General features: G+C 40.6%; 1 protein-coding gene across 9 annotated transcripts in view; it reads left to right on the top strand.

The window, feature by feature from the left end:
• Positions 1 to 12,537, top strand: part of ANKS1B (ankyrin repeat and sterile alpha motif domain containing 1B) — a 373,862-nt gene that overhangs the window by 288,683 nt on the left and 72,642 nt on the right. Inside the window, exon 1 of one of the 9 annotated variants that reach the window (XM_063133717.1) lies at positions 1,262 to 1,529. The exons of the other annotated variants lie outside the window; for them this stretch is intronic. The gene's annotated coding sequence lies outside the window, so the exon portion shown is untranslated. Of the gene's footprint in view, positions 1 to 1,261; positions 1,530 to 12,537 lie in introns of those variants that run through there. 9 annotated transcript variants of the gene reach the window in all.

The raw sequence follows: 12,537 nt of genomic DNA on the forward strand, positions 1-12,537 counted from the left end.
GTGCAGGAGCAGGATTTGAAGAAAAATTAAACAAATGCTTACATCTGCGTAAGCTTTAAAGATAAAGACATCAAAATTGGCACAGTAATAGATATTAAGGAGAGCTTTAAGCATACCAAATTTGAATCAGATTGGGTCATCTGTTGATTTTTTATGATTTTTTTACATTCCTCCCCCCTTAAACCCATTTCCTGGTATGCAAAGGATCTAGCCGCCCAGCAGCAACAACAACAACAGCGACAGCTTAGCGCTGTAGGGGATAATTTGAAGGAAACAGGTAGGTGGGATGAAGCTCATAGACCCAGCAACTATACCACTCTTGTAACATAAGAATCTGCCCCTTGTTTTATATAGTGCTCTTAGTGCTAAGGATCAGAAGGCATTGTGTAAGGATGTACAAGAATTTAATTTCAGTTTGCAAATCACTTGAAAATGCCCCATTTGCAACTCCAAATGCGAGTGCATGTCCTCCGAAAATGCTCACAAATTTCCAAACTTGTGTTCATGTTCAACAAATGCACACTTAATTTTTTTTCACACTTCAATCAGTAGGGGAAAGTGCACTCTTTTGGAAAAGGCTCACAGAAATGTGCACTTTTCCCATTCGAATGAACCAAAAAAAAAAAAAAAAAACCCAACAAAAAAAACCAACCCACACGTCTCAGTTGAGAATGGGAGCAAGCCAAACTGTTTTCAAGTTTGGAGAATTTGTGAGCTTCATCATCCCTGGTTCTCCCAGATTATGGTTTAGCTATTCCATCTTTTCTTTTTAACGGATTATCAGCGGTAAGAAAAAAAAAATGGGAGAAGCAGTGGGAAACCGTAAATGATGCAAGGCGATGGCACCATAAAAGCCTTGTCTGGAAGCATCCCCTGTCTAGTTACTGGTAAAATGCAGCATGCTTTGAAATGGCTACTGCAATACTCTGCTGGTTTGAATAGACTCTTGACTACTGAATTATGTCTGGCTTCCTGAGCGACCCCCCTGTATGGATGTTTCTCATTGCCAGTGTGGTGGTATTTGCCTGAACTGTCCAGCGCCCTGAGAAAGATCGGTCTCTCCCCAAATCTACAGTGCAGAGGAGAGTGAAGGCCACCCTGCTGTTTTTTGCGTGGGTCCCTGCCGTGGTGGCGTGCGTATGTATCTGTATGTGAGTGCATACATCCAGAGGGAGAGAGAGTAAAGATGTCGTTAACCTTGCTTATCTCGACCTCAGGGGGCGGAGAGAGGCCGGTGTTGGCGGGATAGTGACAAGTCGTCCTCTGGCGGCAGAGGCGAGGGCGTCGAAGCGGCAGCCGCTGCAGCGCAAGGGTCATTTGGGCGGTGGTATGTGGGCGCCCGTCGAGCAGCCTGGCAGCCGCTTCCCTCTCCCTGTGCAGGCGGGAGCGGAGGAGACACACGGAGAATATCCATAGTAACAGGGGATGCGAGAGGAGGGAGGCGAGGCGCAGCGGTAGATCGGCAACCTGCCCGCCCGCAGCCAGCGCGGCGTGCGCCCGGACCTCTCCGCTCGGCACGGGAAAAGCCGGTGAGTGGCGAACGGCTAGGGCCCTTCGCGGCGGGACAAGAGGGGGAGGCGAGCTGGGGACGAGCACGAGGGGGAGGGGTGGCGGCGGGGGCGCGCGCTCCCTTCCCTCGCGTTGGTTCGCCCTCGCTCGGCGGTGCCGGCGGCTGGATGGGGAGGGGGGAACGCTCAGCTGTGCTGCGCCCGGCTCGGTTCCGCTGCGGCGTCCCTGCCTCGTTTGCCACAAGGCGGGGAAGGAAGATGCACAAAGGAGAGGGATAAACGCTGCAGAATATAAATATCCCCAGCTGGGCTCTCAGCCTCCGCCTGCCCGCGTTCGCTTCGCCTCGCCACCGTCACGGCCGCCGCCGCCGCCTCGCTGCGCCTAGGTGAGAGAGCGACCGGGCAGCTGATGAGTAAGCGAGTGCGGGGATGGCCGCCGCCGCTGCATGCAGGGCTCGAGAGGGTCCGGGCTCAGTGGCCGAGGACAGTGCCTGCTGAGGGGGGCTTGGCCGCTTAGAGCCACCCGTGGCTGTAGCTTGGGCAACGGCGAGGAGGTGTCGGCTTAGAAGGAACCTGTCTTGCTTCTAGGCAGTCGCCTGCTTTGCTCCAGCTCGTCGCTGAAGTGGGCAGCAGCTCCAAAGGGCGGGCGGGCGGGCGGACAGGCAGGCTGGCTCTCTCTCTCTCTCTCCCCCTCCTCCCCTCCCGCTCCCTCCCTCAGTCTCTCCAAATGATCGGTCTTCAGGAATGTCGCCGGTGCCTAAAAATAGCCTTTTTAAAAGGGGGAGAAAAAGATGCAGAGCGACAAAAGGAGGGAGGGAGCGCGAGAGAAAGAGAAATGTGCATCGCATGCCATGTAGTTCTAAAGAGCGCCAGAAGGAAGTGGTCTTGGTCTTGTCGTGTAGTGGCGGCGGCGAGTTTTTCTCCATCGTCTCTGAGTGCTGCTGAGGGGAGGGGGCAGCGTTGCTGGGAAAGCTTTATTTGCTGTGTGCTCACTCCATGCATTTTTTAAAGCAGTTGTTAAAAGTGGACATGCACTTACTTTCCAGTGAAGAACAATAACGCAGCGTGCAGACTCTGCAGTATTTGGGGGTGTTTTTGGGGTGGATGTTGTGCCAGCATTTGCATTGTAAAGTTCTATTTTCAGTGGGCTGCTAACGCTTGCTTTGGTCTCGAACTTGTCAAGGAATGGAAGGAGTCGTCGTCCCAGGTTTACAGAAATGCGTTTTTTGCCCTATCTGTTTTCAAAGAAATGGTCTTGGGTGGGTTTTGTTAAGGCTTGATCCATCCACAGATTGAAATCATAACTCACTGTAAACGTGAAAAGATCGCAGTTTTAAATAACACAGAGTCAGTATCTCATATTTTGGTCTGCCTTCTTCATCGGTTGAACTAGGTGGGTGGGGGGCGGGAACGGAACCAATGTAGAAGCCTATATTTGCACATAACTCCTGAGATTTATCTTACTGGAATGCTACCATGTAACAACACAGGTAGAATTCTCTTAGGCCTTACAAACAATTACTTATGGTAGTGCAGTTCCATTTACTTCAATAGGACTAGGTTAGGATAAGTAGTTATGGAGCCTGAGGTCTACTTCATATATATTACAGAGGCATTCATGTAGGTGTGTGTGTGAATCTAATCCTCTGTAGGAACAAATCATGTACGTCATTCTCTAGGAGATGTGCAGCAAGTGTCATTTTATTGCAAACTGGGTAGTCTCAGCAAATACTTGCACTGCAATTCACACATACTTTTCCCACATAGAAATCTGGGTAGGAAAGAAAAGTTATGTATGAAGTAGTCCCAGGTGTTTTATCCAAACAAAGTAATCTAGCACATGCCTTGAAGGGGGAGTGGCTGGTTTTAAAAGGTTGATGACAATGTTTTCTGGTGTACATGAAATCAAGCAGCACCGTAAATATTGTAACCTTTACATTTGGCATTGGCAACATGGTTGTCAACACATGCCATTGTTCCTTCGTAAGCTGTTCTAGAATTGTTAAGGAGCCATAAACCAACATTAAAGCAATCCCTTGACACAGTAGGCAACAACTTTTTTGGATTTATATAAATGAATCACTATTTCCCTCAAAATGTGTTAAGAAGGTCTGCTGACGTAATACAGCAAATGGAATGAAACCCTGTCACAACAGAGTGGTTTTCTGATTCTCAGTCCATCACAATATAAGTTAAAGGCTTATAAAAAAGCAAATAGGCTTTTACTTTCAAATAAGAATAACTTGGTCCTGTAATGTTTAACTACCAGTATGTTGTAGAATTCTATTCTACTGGCAACATCAAATAAAAACAATAAAGCTATAAAATGGGAATCTAGCTATTTTAGTTGATGATATCTGATATAGTTATTTCACTGTGCTGGAGAAGTCTAGCCTTTCCCCTTTTATATATATAAATGCATACAGGCTATGGTCTTCCAGACTGGTGTTTTACCTTTTCACAGATGAGTATCTTAGAGATGCTTGCATGGGTAAGCTTGGGTAAGTTGTTGCTGAATGAGAGTTCTGAAATAATTAAAGCTAATGAAAGGTCTGACTCATTTTGATTGGTACAAAGGGCATGTACTTTTACTATTCAAAAAGGCCAGCTTAGTCACAAGAGGTTTTAACTGTTAATAGTAGTTAATCCTTTTTATATGTATTAAGGTTCAGAAGGCATCCAAGAGCAACTCTTTAAAAAATAAATCTAGAGTTATAATTACAGTTTTTCAGCTGTTACAGTTAAACAGCTGAGAGGTAAGATAATTGAAAAAATGTTGAATGGTATTAAAAGCAAGTTAAGGAAATGTAGCTTAGCTTCTAAAGGAACCAGGAAGAGATAGGGAGTCTACTGTTCAGACTAGTCCATCAGCATAGTATCCTCAGAAATTGATGGGATTCCCACTAGTGGAGATCTATGAATTTGGTCTGTAAAGTTGCAGCTCATAAGCTGCCTGTTAAACAAGCCTCTTCACTGGGTTGTGTTGGCATGGTACTTTGAAGGTGAGATTGCAAAACCAAACTCCTAGGACTGGGAATTCTATATTCAACAACTACCTAAAACGTATAGATGATTTAATCAGACTTAAAAATGAAAGTATGTTTTTAAAAGCAATGACATCCATCATAGCTGTGATGGGGAAACTATTTCATCAGTGCTATGCATGTTTACTGAAATATGTCCCTCTGTGTTCAGTGGGTCTTACTTCCAGGAAAATGTACATAGGGTGCATAGGATTACAGCTTGAGTAAATTTTTAATTAACATGAAGTTGATGAAGGCACTGGAGAAAGAGATAACAAATGTTTATTTTGTTAAAGATAAAATAGAAACTTAATGGTGATCCTGAAAACTGGACCAGATGGCATAGGTATCCTACTGATTGACAGTGCCTTCTCGTACATGCTGACTCAGAAGTAAGCTCTTTCAGTTCAGTTAAACCTACTCCCACATATGTGGGTATGAGATTGTAACTATTAAAACCACTATAATCTAGATTCTTTTTATGGTAAGAACTAAGAAAGATCAGTTTCTTTAATTTTGTTGTTATTGCAATATCTTCATTACAAAAAACAATAAGTAACAATAAATGAAAATATGTTCCTTCCATCAGACTAGTTTTACAGATTTTACCTCAGAAATTTATTCCAACTTAAAGTAAATTCCCCTATACTAGTAACCCTCTCCGTACCTTCTTTAAACCAAATTAAAGCTGCAGTCCTGCCATGTATCTGGGAGTATGCCCATTGAACTCAATGGAACTTGTGTCTGAGAAGAGATTTATGGAACTACACTGTAAGGGTAAAATCCAATATAAATCCTACTTAGAGTAGTCCCATTGAATTGAATGGGACTTAACTTAGTCATAATTTACTTAAGTCCCATTCATTTCAGTGAGTCTACTCTAAATTGGAGCTATGTTGGATTTTAGCCTAAGTGTGTAAGATTTGTCATGTACAGCATATTCCATTCTTGATTCAGTCAGCCTCTTATCTGTGGACCTTTTGCATTTCCTCACTTATTTCCCACCTCAATTCAAGCTGAAATAAAGTTACTCACCAGTTCTTCTCAAATGGTATGACATCCACAGTGTATCCTTTAAAAAGAATCTTAACAGTGTTAGTGTTAACAAAGGTAGTAATTCTTATTATACTTTAACCATTTCTCTTCCAATACTCTTAAATTTGTACCCATATCAGCTACATATGAAAGCCACCTTTGAGGGTGAGAAGGTGTTTCCCTTCTGTCAAAAGGGTAGCAGACAAAATGGTATTTGAAGATTTCTAGCAACAAGCTGCTGTGAAATTAAGCAGTGGAGAAAGGATACTTCCAGACAAGGCATTTGGTGTAGAATCGCAGTGGCTCATTCACTCACATTTTGTTGGGAAGGGGGGTTCCAAATGACATAGTCATTCATTTGTAAACCACCCATATTTTCCCAACACTACTGTCTTTTTTCTTACCATAAAAGTCTGACATTTTTCAGAAGGATGGGAGAGTAGCACCATCTCCATAGGTTCAGGTGCCTTTAGTGCTGTTCTTCTGTCTTTTAAAAAGTGGTGTGTTGGCCCCACTACCTCTACTATCTCCCTCTGTACACCTCCCTCTGATTGGCTGCTGATAGGGACAATTGAGGGCTTTTTTCTGAATAGGCATGGATGAGAATGTACTGTCAATTAGTTGCAACCCTATGCTTTCTGATCCAGTTTTCAGGATCACTGTTAAATTTTTATTTTATTTTTAACAAAATAAACATTTGTTATCTCTTTCTCTAGTACCTTCATCAACTTCATGCTAATTAAAAAAATATTCAAGCTGCAGTCCTATGTACCCTATATACATTTTCCACTGAACCCAGAGGGACTTCTATTTTAGTAAACATGCATAGCATTGCACCATCAGATATTTTACCCATCACAGCTATGACTCATGTCACTGCTTTTAAAATCTCTGTTATAGCCTCAATGGTGGAAGGTTTGCTAGGTTCGGTCCACCAGTTGAACTACTGTGGGCCACATGGATCTCTCAGGCCACACATTAAGCCTGCGGTTGCTGCATGTCTCTGCCACCAGCTTTATGGGGCTTGCCTTTCCCATGTATTTACAGCACATGGCTATCCTGGTAGCTGCCGTTGGCTCAGTTCGAGCCGCTGGGTGTTGTAACATGCTCCCAAACTGTGGTGCTTGAGGCGGCCGTTAGGAGTTTTCCCTCTATCCCCACCCCCCAATATGGAGAGATTATAGGCACTGAGTTGTCAGGAGTGTTACTGCTTTCCTTTCTATTTCCAGGTTGATATTAATAGTTCTTCCCCAACTGCCGTTATTTTTCTTCTGCCCAGAGAAGCAGTTACATGAAATTTGAAGGAGAGGTATAAATGACATTCAGATTTATTTACATAACAATATGAAGTAGCCACTTAATTTCTGTAGAAGAAATGAAGGAGTTATCCCAGATTGCTATAGAATCTACAACTTCTTATAGCCAAATGGTTAAAGTCCACAAGGCATACATTTAAATCACAATCCTTTACATGTTTACATAGAAATAAGACCTAGTGTATCTAATGGAGCTACTTCCTAAAAAGTGTGTTTAGGATTGCAGCCTTGATGCATTGATTAATTACCAATTGCATATGCTATACCTAACTGCAGTCACTTTTATAATACTGATGCAGAACACTGACTTCAAAGTCTTGTTCTATTCTTCCCTTTCCAAACATATTTCTGAGTAAGCATGCTTAGGACTATGCTTTGTGTATTTCTTTCTCTCTCTCTCTCTCACACTCTCTCTCTCTCTCTCTCACACACACACACACATTGCGTAATTTCCAGAGGGCTAGCTGTGGTAGTCTCATGCAGCAAAAAAACAAAGAGTCTTGTGGTGCCTTACAGCTTATGTATTATGGCATAAGCTGTTATGGACAATATTCACTTCATCAGATGCATGAAGTGTTGATCTAATAACCCTGCAGGTTTACCAAGTAAGATGGATATGGGTCAAATTTGCATCTTCATTGGTGGGAATTACTAATTTAAAACATATATGAAGGAGACTAAGATTGATGTCATCTGATTTAACTATGAATGCTTGCTATTTTATCTACAAACAACTTCAAATTCAACACCGCTAATGAAACACTTGGGGTTCTACTAGCATCAACTCGTAGATATTTTAAGACAGGCAAGGCACTGAATTTGGTGCCTGTAGCCCTCATAAATGTTTTTATTCCTCTCCTAATACATGTCACTGCTCCCCTGCCCTGTTCTGTACTGTTTTAGGCTGTGGGTTCTGATGAGACTCTGTAATGTAGCTTGCATTGAGAGATCCTGCTAAGGATTTTGAGCAAGATCAGATTTAGTCTAGTTTGTCAGGAAATAAGGCAAAATGATATCAACACTATAGAAAGCTGCTTATAGTGCTGGAGATGGAAGCCAGACTGGATTCTGTAAGTTGCTCTAACGAGGATCAGAGCAAGACTATAGTTTAAATAGAAGTGAATTTAGGCTGGTTGACTGTGGCTGGAATCATCACAGTCTGAAGGTGGCAAGGCAACTTCTTCTGGATACAGGGGAGCTGACCCCGGGGCTCTTTTTGGGGGACAAAGTCCTCGGGAGGTGGAAGCCTTGTAATGCTTTTCTGTGACTGATTCCTCTTCCTGAGTTATTAACTCTGGAGCCTTCTCAGAGGACAAGGGGTTGAGATCCTCTAAGGATAAGGGTTTGGAGTCCAGGTCCATGACATTCTTTGGAAGCAAGCATTTTGGCTCATTTGGGCAGTTGCTTAGGAAGAGCTAGCTTCCTACTATGCCTGGTCCCAAGGTCACAACACAATGAGATGAGGTGCAGCTGCAGTATAGATACTGCCTGATAAGTTTTCTTTCTTCTCCTTTATTTATGCCATTATTTTCTACTACATGTTTAGTTATATCAAGTTTAATAATAAGGAAGAAACCCTTATCTAGTACTCCTGGTTAATAATACACTTGGGAATTAAATCAATTTAAGGTACATCAATATATGTCAGTTACCCAGTTTTCATTTAAATTATTGATAGGTTCTATTCATCCTTGCATATTTCTATTTGGTTCAGAAGATTTATTTCTGTTGTTGTGGGACACAAGTTCCATGTAATACAATGTGTATGACAATTCAGGTAAATACTAGGGTTACTATTAAAACTAGTGTTTTGTTATAGCATATTAGAATACTGGACTATGTGAAGTATATAGAAGTAGAAGGGACCAAGAGATGTTGGCTAAGGAAAATGTAACTAAAATTAACTAAATTTTAAAGGATGGGGAATTTTGGATGGATTTTTTTTTTAAAAAGTTTGCATTTCTTAAAAAGCAATAATAGTTATTAATAAACAAATTTAAGTCTGTCTCTTCTTATTTTATCATCTCCTTGAATCTTTATTCTCTTTTGCCTGTGATGTGAATTCTTAGCTAGGATTTGCATCCTCCTAGTTACGGAAAATTGAAAAGTAGCTCTGCTACTAATTAAGATAGTCAGATAGTTCAGATAGTGAAATGCACTAGGGAGAGGGGCTCAACGTTTTCCCCCAAATGGGCTGCACATAACTTGGTTAGTTAGGCCAGTCAAAATTTGTTGAACCCTTCACAAGAGGTAATTCTACAAAAAAAAACTTGCTAGCTGTTGCTTCTTATACTATGATTTTATTAGAAATATACTCTGGGAAGTAATTCTTTATTAGAAAAGAATTTTATTGTAGTCAACAGACCATATCATAATAGAGCAAAATAAGATACATTAAAATTTCCACATAAAACTATAGATAAGGCAACTTTTTATATTTGGACTTTACTAGCACAAAACCAAGAATGAAAGTTTTTAAACTATACTAAAAACTATGGGTTGTATCTAATGTGGATCTATTCTTAGTAGGGCTAACATTGGGTACAACCCAAAGAATAAACATTTTAAATGTAGGAAATACATACCACCCTCAAAGCTCAGAATCTCCAACACAGTTAACTGAGATGGATTCCCAAAATATTTTCCTAAGGCTGGAGGCCTTTACAGCAAAACAGGTTACCATCGAAGTCTCATACTGATTAGTTCCTTGTAATAGAAAGCTTAATGTTCCTTTTACATTCTAATACTTTTTTTAATAAGAACTCTAAATATTAGAAAAAGCTGATGCTCAAAAATGTAGTGAGGCAAATCTTCCTGTACTCATGTGTCACAGATGCATAATCTGTCTTAAACTGGTATGCCCCCAAATCTCCCCAGTTCAACTACTGATTTCACTTGTTTAAAATAGAGTTGGGTAAAAGTTTATGTCTAATAGTCTTCATTTAGAGGTGTTTCCAGTTAAATTTCCAAGTGAATTCAGTGCCTGCACTGAGAATCCACACTGTAGTAAATTTGAAATGTTTCCGTTTCGAAGCCAGAAACTTATCATGTGGCAGCGCAATGTGCCTCGAGGCAGATATTAGGAAGCCTGTCTTCACCCATTTAATTTATTCTGTGCCAGCAATTAGACATTCTAACATATATTAGGTATTTTAACACAGAATTCCTTTTGGGGTAAGGTGCCCAAGAGAGTTGTGGTGTCCCAACTTTTCAATGGAACTGATTGTCTATCTGTTCCAGTCTCTGTGACATATGAATCTGGAGAGGTGGAAAACATTCTGTACTCGTGCCTGGATGGAGTTATGGATTAGATGTGGGCTAATAAAGTGAAGTTGAATCCTGATAAGACAAAGACTCTATGGGTGGGTGTTTCCAGGTCTGGGAATTGAGGTCTTCGCTGGTTCTAGATAGGGCTGCACTCCTATAGAAGGACCAGGTACATAGACTGGAGGGTGCTCCTAGATCCTTCCTTGTCATTGGAGGTCCAAGTGACAGTGGCCTGGAACTGCCATTACCAACTATGCCCATTCCTGGATAGTGATAGCCTACCCATGGTGATTCGGGCACTGGTAACATCACGATTCGATTCCTCTTATGTACTCTATGTGAGTCTGTTCTTGCACCTAGTTTGGAAGGTGCTCAGCTAGTGTAGAATGCAGCAGCTAGGATGCTCAGTGGAGCATCCAGATGTACGCATATTAAACCTGTGTTAAAAGAACTTCACTCACTGACTATATTCAAAGTTTTGTTGTTGATATTTACAGCCCTTAAACACCTTGGAGCTAGGATTCTCAGCTGACAGCCTTTCCCTACATACATCAAATTGGTGCCTGAGATCTTCCGAGGAGGCCTTATTGGTCATTCCATGACCAACAGTATGTCATTAATGGCAGACAAGGAGGCCTTATCGGTAGTGACATCCACCCTCTGGAACACTCTCTCACGTGTGGTTCAAGAGGTGCAAACTGTGCCAAGCTTCAAACGTCTCTTGAAAATACATTTGTTCTCTCAGTTTTCTTAACTTGTGACACTGCTGTTTTACTGCTATTGTAATGTTTTTAAAGGTATTTATTGTTTTATGCTGTTTTTATATTGTATTGTATGTATTTTTCTGTAACCTGTGTGATAATCCTAGGATGTCAAATGGTATAGAAGGAGATTAAATAAATAAATCTTAGGCCAGATATGGCCTTGATAACCAAATTTGCTCTCATTAAATAATCAGGAATAGATTTTAGTACCCCTGAAGTCATATGCAGAATACAGCTTTGAACCCTGCGGTGATATATAAAAAACTCTAAATTTCAACACCAAAAAAATAACACTGGAACCGCTTTTGATTTAAAGATTTAAAGTTCCATTTAGATACCTAAATTTAGATACCTAAAATTCAAGCATTGTATAAAAGCAGCTGATTTAAAGTTCATTTCCATTTATTTCCAAGGTATTATTTGTCTGATGCAGAAAAACAATAGCAAGATAGCAATACAATTTTACCTGCTCTATTTCTTTAGAAACTATGTAACATTTGTGCAAAACATTTATCTTAGCAAATATCCATACGTAGTGTTTCTAACTAAATAATTTTCTGTACAGAAAACACTAAATTGTCAGTAATCTTTTTATGCCAACTTCAGTTATACTATATTAAAATATCCAAAGTTGTTTATATGTTCAACAAAAAAGCAATAATAAAGAGTCAGTGTGGTGTAGTGGCTGTCAGACTGGGAGTCAGGAGATCCGGGTTCTAGTCCCTACTCAGCCATGGAAACCCACTGGGTGACTTTGGGCCACTCACAGACTCTCAGCCCAACCTACCTCACAGGGTTGTTGTTGTGAGGATAAAATGGAGAGGAGGAGGATTATATACGCCGCCTTGGGTTCCTTGAAGGAAAAAAGGTGGGATATAAATGTAATAAATAAATAATAAAGCACAAGTTTTTTTAAAACAACAACCCATCGCCACAACTACCAACAGAACTAAGTCTAAAATCTTTCAAAAACAGAAAGTAAAACAATAAAAACAGCATCCATGAACAACACCCTCATTAAAAGCCATGGAGAATAAAAACTGTCACCTAAATCATGAAAAGGGTTGGTGCCACTGAAATCTACCTGGAGAGGACATTCTATAACCGGGGTGCAACCATTGTAAAAGTCTTCTCCTCCCGTTTTCACTAGTGATGGGTGAATCTATTTTGTTTACTTATAATTCTATTCTGTTTCTACATTCATCTGCAATTTACAAAATCTTCTCAAAAATAGTATTCCTAATGCATTAATAAATACTTAAATGTGTATTTTCTTCCAATTTTTAGATATGTTTAAACTGCCAAGAGCAGGATCTCAACATTCGGAGAAGTGTGAATCTACTTGGAGCATAGCTAAGTTCAGAGTCACATGTTGGTCCAAGATGTGTAGATCAGGTCATTGTATATCAAATCAAATCAAATCAAATCAAATTTTATTAAGGCAACCCAGCATGGGTTTTAGCCAGATACAAGAGTCATGATATAAAAACATTACATTACATTACAGCATTGTATTAAACATCAAATATTGAACTTTTACATATAAAACATCATATATAGTGCTGGGATTTTTACCAGCAATCTTAGTTATCATCAGGGGACACTAAGTCTTTCCTAATTTTTG

The sequence above is a fragment of the Elgaria multicarinata genome, chromosome 9 (assembly GCF_023053635.1).
Source record: "Elgaria multicarinata webbii isolate HBS135686 ecotype San Diego chromosome 9, rElgMul1.1.pri, whole genome shotgun sequence".
Lineage (NCBI taxonomy): Eukaryota > Metazoa > Chordata > Lepidosauria > Squamata > Anguidae > Elgaria > Elgaria multicarinata.